Source organism: Rattus norvegicus, chromosome 14 (assembly GCF_021556685.1).
Source record: "Rattus norvegicus strain SHRSP/BbbUtx chromosome 14, alternate assembly SHRSP_T2T, whole genome shotgun sequence".
NCBI classification, from domain to species: domain Eukaryota; kingdom Metazoa; phylum Chordata; class Mammalia; order Rodentia; family Muridae; genus Rattus; species Rattus norvegicus.
The window spans coordinates 8305982-8318271 of NC_141547.1; the positions used below are offsets into that span (position 1 = coordinate 8305982).

At 42.1% G+C, this 12290-nt stretch overlaps 1 long non-coding RNA gene across 1 annotated transcript; it reads left to right on the plus strand.

Annotated features, from left to right (window-relative positions):
* The first annotated feature begins 3661 nt into the window (after nucleotides 1–3661).
* On the plus strand, nucleotides 3662–10958 carry LOC134481701 (uncharacterized). The gene is made up of 2 exons (XR_015636868.1): nucleotides 3662–3881; nucleotides 10774–10958. It is a non-coding gene; the product is annotated as an uncharacterized LOC134481701 (long non-coding RNA).
* Nucleotides 10959–12290: the final 1332 nt, after the last annotated feature.

Here is a 12290-nt window from a genome sequence, read left to right on the forward strand (position 1 = left end):
AAAGCCAAGAGCAGACTGGCTTTGGGCAGCTAGGACGAGGGTCCCAAAGCCCACCACCACAGAGATACAGTTTCTCCAGCAAGGCCACAGCTCCCAACAGTGCCACTCCCTGGGCCAAGCATATGCAAACCACCACACTTTCGATCTCATGCAGGAAGAGGTCCTGCTGGACTTATCCCTTGGATCCCTCTTTCCCCATCACCTTTGTCCTAACCGAAGTTTACACCATGATCCCAGGCCCTGGCAGTATCCATGCCCCAACTGCTGACCATTTCACAGTCATCGGTCACATGTCAAAAGGCAAGTTTTAAATGTTCCCATCTCAGCCTCATGCGAAGATACTAGAGACATTTACCAGTGCCTTTAGGGGAAAAAAAACCCACATAAGTAATGTGATCTTGCATATACCATACACAAACTGCCCTACTGTTTTACTCCTCAGCTTAGTAGCCAGCCCCAGTGGCTGGGCTTCTGAGTTTGCCTTGCGCCTGCCAGTTCCACCTTCTGCCTACGATGTTTAAACCTCTCTCCTAGGCTCTCCTAGCTAGCATCCATTTTGCCTCTAGGGTCTCCTAGCTAGCATCCATTTTGCCTCTAGTTCTCAGTGAGATAAAAGTTCATCCTTCTGAAGAACCTTCCCAGAACCTTGAACTCATCATCTCCCTTTTTACTGTCATTTCCTGTGACTGTCTATGTCATTGTTTGGTGGTGACCTTCTCTTCATGCAGAAAATGATGTTCTCTTCCCCTCCCACAATGATAATTATGAAGACAATATAGAACCTTCTTAAGAGGTCGAGATGCCCTCAAACCTCTGACATCTCTGGAACGTTCCAATCTGGACTTTTCCACCAGTGCAAGAAGCTGCTGGCACCCCCTGTGTGATGCTTAACTGTGACCACTGGGTAGGATTTAGAATCGCCATGGAGATAAATCTCTGGGAACACTTTGGAGGAGTTTTCTAGATTAGGCAATAGACGTAGGAAGACACCTCCTGATTGACAAACCAAATCAAATGAGGGCAGAGCGGCATGTGCATTCGTCCCCTCCTGACGGTGAAGACAGTGTGAACAGCTGCCCCAAGCTCCTGTTGTGATGGTTTCCCACTTTGAGAACCGTAGCCTGGGACTGTGAGCCAAAAATAAACCTGTCCTTCTTTCACTTATCATTACTATATTTTTGTAAGCAACAGAACAAGTCACTTATACCCCCCTTGAAATGGAAGTTTCTGGTTGTGTCATGTGATGCAGACTTCTGTGGTGTTTTGCTGAGGTAAGACCCGTGGGAGGACACGTGATGTTTAGAGAGAGTATAAATGGGACTCAATGGACGGTGACAAGGGCTTGCATAACCAGCTATGCAATTCTTTGTTGGTCTTGAGTCTTTGCTGATCTTTACGTCATTGAGAGAGGCCTGCAGAGAACTCCTAGCATTCCAGCTAGACCTGGTTGCTCCCGCCGATTCATGCTGATATGGTCAATACCTAGTGCTGTTTGCTGGATTGTGCTGCTATTGCTGATTTGTGTTTGGTGACTCTTTTGAACTGGACTGCCGGTACCCTGACAGAGATTGGAATGGTCCCAAAGAACTACTTCTAAAGAGGTCTGCATCCCCTTGTCCTATGGTACTGGATGGTTTTGTGTATCAACCTGACACAAGCTGGAGTTATCACAGAAAAAGGAACCTCCCTTGAGGAAATGCCTCCATGAGACCCAGCTGTAAGGCATTTTCTCAATTAGTGATCAAGGGTGGGAGGGCCCATTGTGGGTGGTGCTATCCCTGGGCTGGTGGTCCTGAGTTCTATAAGAAAGCAAGCTGAGCAAGCCAGGGGAGGCAAGCCAGTAAGTAACATCCCTCCATGGCCTCTGCATCAGCTCCTGCCTCCAGGTTCCTGCCCTGTGTGAGTTCCAGTCCTGACTTCCTTCTGTGATGAACAGCAGTGTGGAAGTGTAAGCTGAATAAACCCTTTCCTCCCCAACTAGCTTCTTGGTCATAATGTTTTGTGCAAGAATAGAAACCCTGACTAAGACACCTATTTACTACCTTTTCTCCCCTACCTTTGGACAATGGGCTAGAAGGGGCTGTCGAAGCATTTGAGAATCCTTGTTAAAGTAGCTTTTGAAAACCTGAAGCCTACACCCTCTGCTAGTCATACTTCAATCTCCCAATCGGTCTCCACTCTAATTTCTACCATGGTACATGAGCTATGCCTAACTTATACGTCACAAATACAGATCCCCATAACAGGTGGTCATCTGGCTTCACTTTTTATCATTCCCAAGACACCTGTGGTTTTCATGGCTGCTGTGTGGGTCAGGGTTTTTTTAATTGCTGAATTAATTATTCTTATATTTACTCAATCTCCCATTAATGTTCACTTAAAGGTTTCTAGCTTCAGTTGTTATGTGCATCTTTTAGAGGATGATTTTTAATTGATAAATATTTGAAATAAATGTCTTAGGCTAAAAGGTATATGAACATTTACCTCTGTAATAAATTATCACAAGATACTTTGTACTATTTTGCATTCTTACCAGTAGTATAGAGATCCCTTTTAGAAGTAGTTTCTGCTATGATTCTTTAATTTTAGCCATCTTGCTAAGTTGTATCTCACAATGGTAACCAAATGCACACAATGAAATGAGGGCACATCAGCCTCTACTTTCCAGAGCCCCAACATGTCCTCTTCCTAAGCTTCATCTCCTGCTTTTAAAAAGGAATAACTTACTAAGCTTAGTGCTCACATGTCTGCAGCTTTGTGGCCACACACACAAAAGCATGCAGCATCTAACAGGAGCCCGTCCTCCCCAGTAGCTGTCTACTGTCAGTTTCTTCTCATTTAGGGGTGGGACCTCCTCAGTGCCTTCCACCAATGCTGGAGTCCTGACTGTCTTGGTCTCTCACACAGGTTCTCTGCAGGTAACTGGAGCTGCTGTGAGCTTGAGTACAACAGCCACGTCCCCTCCAGAAGATAGGTTTCCACAGCACTCCTCCTCCAGCTCCCACATTCTCGAAGTCTCTTCTCTGATGTTTCCTGAGCTTTGGTGGGAAGAAGGGCGCTAACAGAAATGTCCTGTTTATGGCTGAGCACTCACAGTCCCTCGGGCAAATCATTTTGAGCAGTTACGAGTCTCCTCGTGGTGTTAACTAGCCTTTTCTCTGATTGCTAATGTCTTTAATGACGTGTGCGCATTGTCTACACCTGTATCTTCATAGGGAAATATCCACTCACGTCTTCTATCAATGTAGGGAAGTATCCATTCACGTCTTCTATCAATGTTATCGGATTGTTCGTCCTCATTACTACTAAGTTGTAGATACTACTTACAATATCACATATACATGTGACAATTATATTGTTCCAAATGATGATCTATTTATTTTACAACATCATCCTTTACTAAAGACATCATTCTAATTCTGACAGCTTAATTTGTCTGTTGTTTCCTTTAAAGATCAGTGGGCCTTTTCTGTGCACTCTAAGACATCAGTGCCTCACAATGACAATATATTCCCTGTGATCCCCAAAGTTCTGTGGCTTTGTCTTCCTTGTAGAGGTTAGATTCATTTTTTTTCTACTTTGCGTTTGTTGCTATGACAAAGCACTATGACCAAAACCAACTTGGGGAGGAAAGGGTTTGTTTGGCCCACAATTATCCCCCGCCCCGCCCCCACGAGCTCAGCATGGAAGGAAGGCAGGGCAGGAGCTGAAGCCAAAGCAGAGACTCAAGAATCATGAAGGGAAGCTTCTCACCGCCTTATCCCCAGGGCTCGATTTCTTATACAACCCAGGACCCCTGCCCAGGGGAGGCACCCCAACAGGGGGCTGGACTCTCTCATATCAATCATTAAGAAAATGCTCGGCCCCAGACATGGCTACAGGTTAGTCTGATGAAGATAATCTTCCAACTGAGGTTCCCTCTTCCCAAGAGATCCTAGTTTCTATCAATTTGACAAAACTGAACCAGCACACCTTCTAAACTGGGTCTGGCTATGGTGTGGATGTCATGCATGCTTTCCCATACATTAACCAGCTTTTTCCAGCTCCATGTATGGAACCCATGTTTCTTTCCCTATTAGGTTAGCTAATAATTTTGTGAAAAAATTAATCGAGACAAACCTAGAACTAGTTTTGGAGTGGTTGAGCTAGGCCGCTAACAGTGCGCATGTGTTTATAACATTATGATAGTGTTTCATTATTTTAAACTTTTGGGAAGTCACAAAGTTTGGGACTAAAAATTTCTTAATTGGATCTTCTTTTGTAATTATTTTGGCTCTTCTGGATCCTTCCTATTTTACATTTCCAGTTTCACTTGTTATCTCTTGTTCTCTTTCTTTTTAAAAATTGAAAGTAGATTCTTCTTTCCCACCCTGAGCCACAGTTTCCTTCCCTCCATTCCTCCCAGCTCCCTCCCACCTCCTTTCTCCCTTCCCTCCACTTCCCCCTCTGCTTCCCTTCAGAAAAGTTCAGGCCTCTTAGAGACAACAACCAGACAGCAAAACAGAACAGCAGTACAGCAAAGTAAAAGCCTGCAGACCAAAGCTGGACAACACTACCCAACAGGAGGAAAAGAGTCAGGGGCACAGTCAATCCCACTGTTAGGAGTCTAAGGATAACAAAAGTAACAAAACTAACAAATGTAACAAATCTGTAACAATGTAACAAAGTAGCAACCATGGAACAAAGCTATGCTCACCACTATACCACCAACGCCCCACATAACAAAGCAACAACTATGAACCAATGTAACAAAGTAACAAATATGGAACAACATAACAAAGTAACAAATATTTAACAAGTGTAACATTGTAAAAATGTGTAACAATGGAACAAATATGCAACATTGTAACAATGCAACAACTATGGGGAGGACCCGCAGGCTCTGATTCAGTCTCTGTGAGCCCATATGATCCCTGCTTAGCTGATTCAATGGGCTGTGACCTCCTGGTGTCCTCCATCCCCTCAGACTCCTTCAGCCTTTCTTTCCTGTCTTCCTTGGGGTTCCCTGAGCTCTGAAGGAAGAGACCTCATGGAGACTCATTCTCTATTCACACAATGCCTGGCCCTGAGTCTTCGCACCTGCTCCCATTGACTAGAATTAAATTGTTTAGGGTGAGGAAATTTGACAGTGTTTGAATTTGTAAACATGATGTTTTTCTTTACTTAGGACTTAAAAAAAAGTCTTTCAGAAAAGTTTATAACCTATGTAGTGGACTTGTGCTGTTCTAAACAAAATCTCAAACTTTTGATTTTACCAATAAAGACTGGGTGAAAGCCTGTTAGCTCAAAGTGGCAGAGAAAGCACCCAGCTGACTGTTCTCCTCAGCCTATGTCCCAAAAGGAAAAGCAAGCTCTCCTTCTCCACGGTGCCTCAACAACCCCTCAATCTGAATGTCTTTCCCTTCTACTTTCTGAGTGTCTGTCTGTCTGTCCTTCTGACTTCTTCTTCATCTCCATGGGTTTTCCTAGGTTCACTGTCTACTAACTGGTTGCTTGGTCTGCCCGGTTGATCTATTGTTGCCTTTATCTAATCCTGTTTAAAATAAACTATAAAATAAAAAAAGTAATAAAAAATAGTAAAAAATAAAAAATAAAAATAAAAAAGTAAAATAGTAAAAAGTAGTAAAAAATAAAAAAGTAGTCTAAAAGTAATAAAACTATTACTTCTTAATAGTTTGCTTGTTGAAGATACTGTCACTGAAACTGTTTTTTAATGTCTTCAAAATGTGGGTTGGTGAATATAGAAAGATATATTCCTTTTTTTTTTGGGTTGACTTTGAATTTTTGACTTTGCAAACTAATTCATTCATCTTAATAGTGTTTTTGAAGATTCCTGAGTAATAACAGGAATTTTGTGATATAATCAGAGGGTTTACTTAATTTTTATGACCTTTATGTTTTGAGGGTTTTGTTTTTGCATTTTAAAAATTTATTTATGCATTTTACACCCCAATATCAGCCTCCCTTCTCCCAGTACCCACTCATGCAGACCATCCCCCATTCCTCCCTGATCACCTCCACACACTTCCCTCATCTATATAGTTTTGGGTTTTTGTTTCATTTTCCTTAAGCATAAAATACAATCTGAATGCAAATAATGAAGACAAAATTCTGTTTTGTTACCAATCTGAAGAGATTTCTCTCATCATTGTATAATGTTAGCCTCATGGCATTATTTTAAGATTTTTATTTTATTACTTTTTTAAGTATGTATTTAGTTATTATGTATACATCATACAGCTTTCTGCCTACATGTATGCCTGCAGACCAGAAGAGGGTATCAGATCTCATTACAGATGGTTGTGAGCCACCATGTGGTTGCTGGGATTTGAACTCAGGCCCTCTAGAAGAGCAGCCAGTGCTCTAATCACTGAGCCATCTCTCTAGCCCTCTTATTTTATTATTAAGAAAATTCTTTCCAGTTTCTACATTTCAGGAATCTTTTAAAGATTTATTTTTAAGTATTTTAAGCTACTTTATTTTATGTGTTTGGGTGTTTTGCTCACACTTATGTTTGTGCGCTACATGTGTGCCAGGTGCCTGCGGATAGCAGGAGAGGGCCCCAGATCCCCTGGAACTGGAGTTATGGGCAGTTGCGAGCCACCATGTGGGTGCTGGGATCTTGTATCTTCTGCAAGAACAAGAAGTGCTCTGAACTGCTGAGCCACCCCTACAGCCCTTGGTTTATTTTTTACTTTATGTATATGAATGTTCTCTTCATTTATGTCTGTTTGCCACGTCCACGCAGTGTCTGCAGAGACCAAGAGGAGGTATCTGGTCCTCTGCAACTGCAGTTACAGACAGCTGTGAGTCACCCTGTGAGCGCTGGGACCTAGGTCCTCTGCTGGAGCAACAAGAAACACTGACTTTTATCAAATACCTTTCTCCTTAAGAATTATAATAGTCATTCAAAGTAGGTTGTGGGAGGTTAGAAGTATACACTTTAAGTCCCAGAGGAGACATAGAAAATGATGCAATCAAATATGGATATGAAAGATAAAAGAGAAGACTAGAAACATAATCATAGAAAGTCAGAACAAATAGAGTAAGTGGTCCAAAAGCAAGACAGAGACCTGAGTCATCCTATCACGCTGAACAGAGACCCACGTCACCATGTCACAATCAACAGAGACCCGAGTTACCATGTCATGGTCAACAGAGACCTGAGTCACCATGTCGTGGCCACACTAAATTTGAGGACTTTGTATTGTCTCTGTGTGTTGCAAAACCCACCCTAATATTTTAATTTTATCTCAAAGAGTTTATGCTCATCTATGTAAATTTTACAACACTAAACAAAGACTTCCTTTCAGTGTTTAATGATGCACATGCCATTCCTAAGATTCTTCCTTCTCCCCAGATGCAAGTCCCCTCATCTGACGAAGTCTTCTCAGGGTTTTATGGTTCAGGTGAACTGGTGTGGATTTTTCACCGTGTATATTCAGTTTTCAATAATTTGACTGTGGCAACACCTCGGTGGCTTTGTTGACCCGCTGTTTGCCTGTCTGGGGGCTGCTGAATTGGGGTCTTACAGAGTGCTACTTTCATCACACTTGGACGTTTTTCAGCCATGATTTCATCGAAGAAATTCCCTTTCCTTTCTTTCCGGGGCTCAATAACTCATTAACATCTTTGATGCCTTATGTGTTTTTGTTTTCATTCTTTCTCTGATCACTGCAGTGAGATACTTTCATTGATATTTGCCAAAGTTTTGTTGATGTCTTTTCCTCTCCCACACAATGTTAAATCGATTGAAAACCTTAATCTCTAATGTTTCATTTTCCATTTAATCTTCTCCTTGTTTTTTCCAGGGCTTATATTTCTCTCTTACAGTGTCCCTTCTCTTTACCATTACAGATTTCTTTTTTCCAAACCCTTTAGCATTTTTAAAATATATTTTTTAAAATCATGTTGCTGGAACTGGAGAGATAGCTCAAGGGTTAAGAGCACTGACTGTTCTTCCAGAAGTCCTGAGTTCAATTCCCAGCAACCACATAGTGGCTCACAACCATCTGTAATGACATATGATGCCCTCTTCTGGTGTGTCTGAGGATAACAACAGTGTACACAGACACACACACACAGACACACACACACACACACAAACATAAACTAACTAGTCAAAATTCATGTTGCTAATTCAATTAACTGAACCATTGAGAGGTTTATGGACCATATTTTAATTATGAATGACATTTCCTTGCTTTCTCAATGTAGAAACTCAGTGTTGTTCTCTGAAATAAAAGCATCTAGAAGCTCACATGTAGAAGCTCACAGAATAATGGTAATGGTGATGATGATCATTTTATTTTGTTTATTCCATATACATACTACAAAGATGAATTGATGAAGGGGGTCTATGACTGGACTCTGGCTCAGTCCCATTTATGATCAGCCTAACTTCCAACTTCCTGGAATTCAAATAACTACTTGATGTTGTCAATATTCAATCTGGGATGTATCTGGGCTCTGTTTTCAGACGCTTTTTAAGATTCTCCTTTGATTTGACTTAAACAACCCCAGAATCTGAACTCTGTGAACTCTCCGATGCCTCGATGGCCATTCACTGCTACTTGGCAAAATGTTTTAGGCCGAGCAAGTTGTTTTTGTTTTTAACCTCTCCTTTCTTTTGAATGCCAGCCTGTTCCTCTGGCCCCCACTTTTTGTCTAAGGTTCTATTAATTTTCTTTTCAGTCGTGTAGTCTCTTTGAATGACAGCCTGGTCCTGCATTTACAGCAGCACAACTAGCAAACTCTCCCTTAGTGCAGATTGGTCCTCGTGTTATGGTGATCTGTGAAAGTGTCCCTCTGTTCACTGGAGTTAAATCTATCACTATTTCCTTTGTTTACTTCTCTTTCATAATTTCATTTGGAAAAGTTAGTCCTAGGATACTTGTAAGTACTGTGACGGTGAAAGGCCCTTACATTGGTGAACCTCTTCAGTGATAGTGGAACACAAGGTCTTATATCTGATGCCTATATTAAATCTCCAGTGATGGCAACAGGGGACTTTATCTAAAGGACATGCGGGCATATTTAAGGTGAAATAGAGATAATAGAGATGTGTGGAAGAGCAAAGAGGGTATGATTTTCACACCGTGTAAGAAAATAATAGAAACTGGGACCTGGACCAGCCTTAGGATGCATGTAGGTGTTGTTGTCCTGGAGAAGCTCAGTTATGGATTATGGCCATGCTCATGACCTAGAACTACTCCTAAATCAGGAGTAGGTCATTGGGCAAATGTCCTTCAGAAACAGCATTGGACCCAGGGTTTTAAAGCTAGATCTTGGAAAAGTATCACAGTATTCTTGAAATCCAGCATCCTGGGGGCTGAAAAGCATGGAAAGCACTTTTTATGGGGGACTTACCTTCCTAAATCCTTCCACTAACGTGACTCACAGCAGCCCAGCAGTGCTGTGTCATGTCAAGTTAGACTGAGGATCAGTTTTATGTCTTGTTCAAGTCCAGCTCCTCTGTGGGCTGTGCCATTCTCATGAAAATGGGAAAGCTTTTAGGAGATAGTCTAAAGTCGGAGCCAGGACTGAGCTGGCAAGTGAACGAAAGAGTCGCGTGCTGTGTGAACGGAATTCTGTAATAAATTCAGGAAGCACACCAAGGCTAGCATCTTGTTGTGCTCACATAATTAAAAAAGGCGATAGAAATGCACGACATTATTATCTTCCTTGTCCCAGAACTGAGAGCACAGGTTGTTTTAACCCAGGTTGTTGAAACCTCCAGCCGTCCATTACATTGCGTGCCATCTTGATCTATTGAATTGAAATAAGTGAAATTTAAAATAATTGCTTGAATGGAGCGGCATACAGCATGGATTCCATCAGCATCGATGAATGATCATTTATTCCCCATGTACAGACTTACCACGTGCCTCAGCACTCACAAGACACGGGATGAGTAACTCTGAGGCAGGGGGGGTCAGAGAGCCGACTGCTGGGCTATTTTCTACTGGTGCCAATGATGCTACTCTACTACAAAGCCATTGATAGCAATACATTGTATTAGAGTTGATGTTTCTGTGCTGACATTGGCATCCGTTTGTTGGCACCAAGCCTATTGGCCTGGCCTCCCCATAAGCCATCATTATTACATTTATGGGATTTAGTCAATGCCTGATCCAGTGTGTTCCTATGATAGGCAGGCTGTTTAAGGTCTGACAATATATAATAAACCGTAATGGCAGTCAATGGCCCAGAGAGAGAAATAAACTTTCAATAAATGTGTGTGTGTGTGTGTGTGTGTGTGTGAGTGCGTGTGTGTGTATGTGTATGTGTGGGTGCGTGTGTACGTGTATGAGTGCATGTGTGTATGTGTGTGTATGCATGTGTGAGTGTGTGTATGTGTGAATGTATGTGTGTGAGTATGTGTATGTGAGTGTGTGTGTGCATGTGTGTGTATGTGTGTGTATGTAAGTGTGTGTGTGTGAGTGTGTGTATGTAAGAGTGTGTGTATATCAGCTTCTGTAATACCAATGCCAGGGCTTCTGAGGCTTTCTTCTGACCTCCCCAGGTGCTACATGGATGTGATATACATATGTGTATATGTACATATGGTGTATGTTTATGTGTATGTGTACACAGACACAGAGAAAGAGACAGGCAAAATATTCACACACAAAATAAAATAATAAATCTAAAAATAAATTAAAACCTGAAATGAAGTTTTGTTTCTTGTAATCCTTAATAAATGCAGCATACAGTAGCAGCGAAAGCCCCACCATAATGCTATTTGTCGCCTAATTAAAACTCTATTGGCAGCACACAGGGAAGTGACTTGTCACAGGCACAGCAAAAGTCATCCGTGCTGCAGGAGAAATGGAGAGAGACTAAGCCACCCCTGAAGATACTGAGAACACCTTCAAAATCTGCACTCACAGAAGGAATTTGTAGAAACAATGAAAGCGCCTAAATAAATTTGTTAATTAAGAAAGAAAAAAAGAAAAGAGTGTGTGTATATGTGAGTGTGAGAGTGTGTGTATGTGAGTATGTGTGTATATGTGAGTGTGTGTATGTGTGTGTGAGTGTGTATATGTGAATGTGTGTACGTGTGTGTGAGTATGTGTGAGTGTGTGTATGTGAGTGTGTGTACGTATATGTGAGTATGTGTGCGTATATGTGTGTGTGAGTGTGTGTATGTGAGTGTGTGTACGTGTATGTATGTGTGCGTATATGTGTGTGTGAGTGTGTGTGTCAATGGGACCAGACCACTTCCCATGAAGTAGGATGATATCAGACACTCTGAGCACGCCACCATGTGGTGTTTCTTAAGCAGATTACACTTACGGGAATCTGAGGGTTTTCCTTAGCAAACTGCCATCGAGTTGTATAGAAGGAGCTTATGACCCACAGAGGATGAGGAGTCAGTCCTGCCTTTCCTCTCCAGACTGCACTGAAGCTTAGACAACTGACCACGCTCTGATATCCACATGTAGTCTGGGATGAAGACCTCATTCAGAAAGTCAGAGCTATGATGTGTGGAGGGGAGAGAGCCTGTGGCCATAGTCAGGAGGGAGAAAGTTCTGCCCACAAAGGTAGGACACTTCAAAGTCCCTCCCTCTGAACAGAGTGTGGATTCAGGGGAGGGTAAAGAAAGAATGGTGCCCTTAATAAAATAAATATTTCGCGTTCGCCTCTCATGAATGAAGCTACTTGTGTTCTTCCAATATGCCCAATATGCTCACTTTAATTCCAGCACCAACAAATACCTTTTGTAATCATGGTTGCAGACTCAAAGTCTGACACAAAGTCTGGTAAAACAACAACAAAAACCTGACAACTGAACACATTTAGAAAGATGTGCAAAACCCTTCCGATCTGGCTTCATCCTCTAGTCTCAGAATCAATCAGCTGCCCTCCCCAGGCAGCCGCGGTCCCTGACACATCGTGCTATTCAGTGCAGGTGAACCTAATGCTGGCTCTTCCTCCTGACCTGAATCTCCAGAGGAAGCAATAGCCACTTCCATGGCTGGACCGTAAGAAGATCCAGAAGGGAAGAAGTAAAATCAATACACTCTTTATCCTGTGACATTTTAATTGCCAGCTTGACATAATTAGAATCACCCAGCAAAGGCAAAGAAGTATCAACGAGGAGCTGTCTGGACCGGCTGATCCGTGGGTGTATCTGCAGAGATTACGTTAAACGATGATAGAACATCCAGCTAGAAGTGAGCGCCTTCAGTCCCTGAGTTTGGTGCTGTTACATAATCGTGGAAAGGGCTGAGGTAACTGAAGGGGTTCACAACCCCATAGGAAAAACAACAGTATCAGAGCTCCCG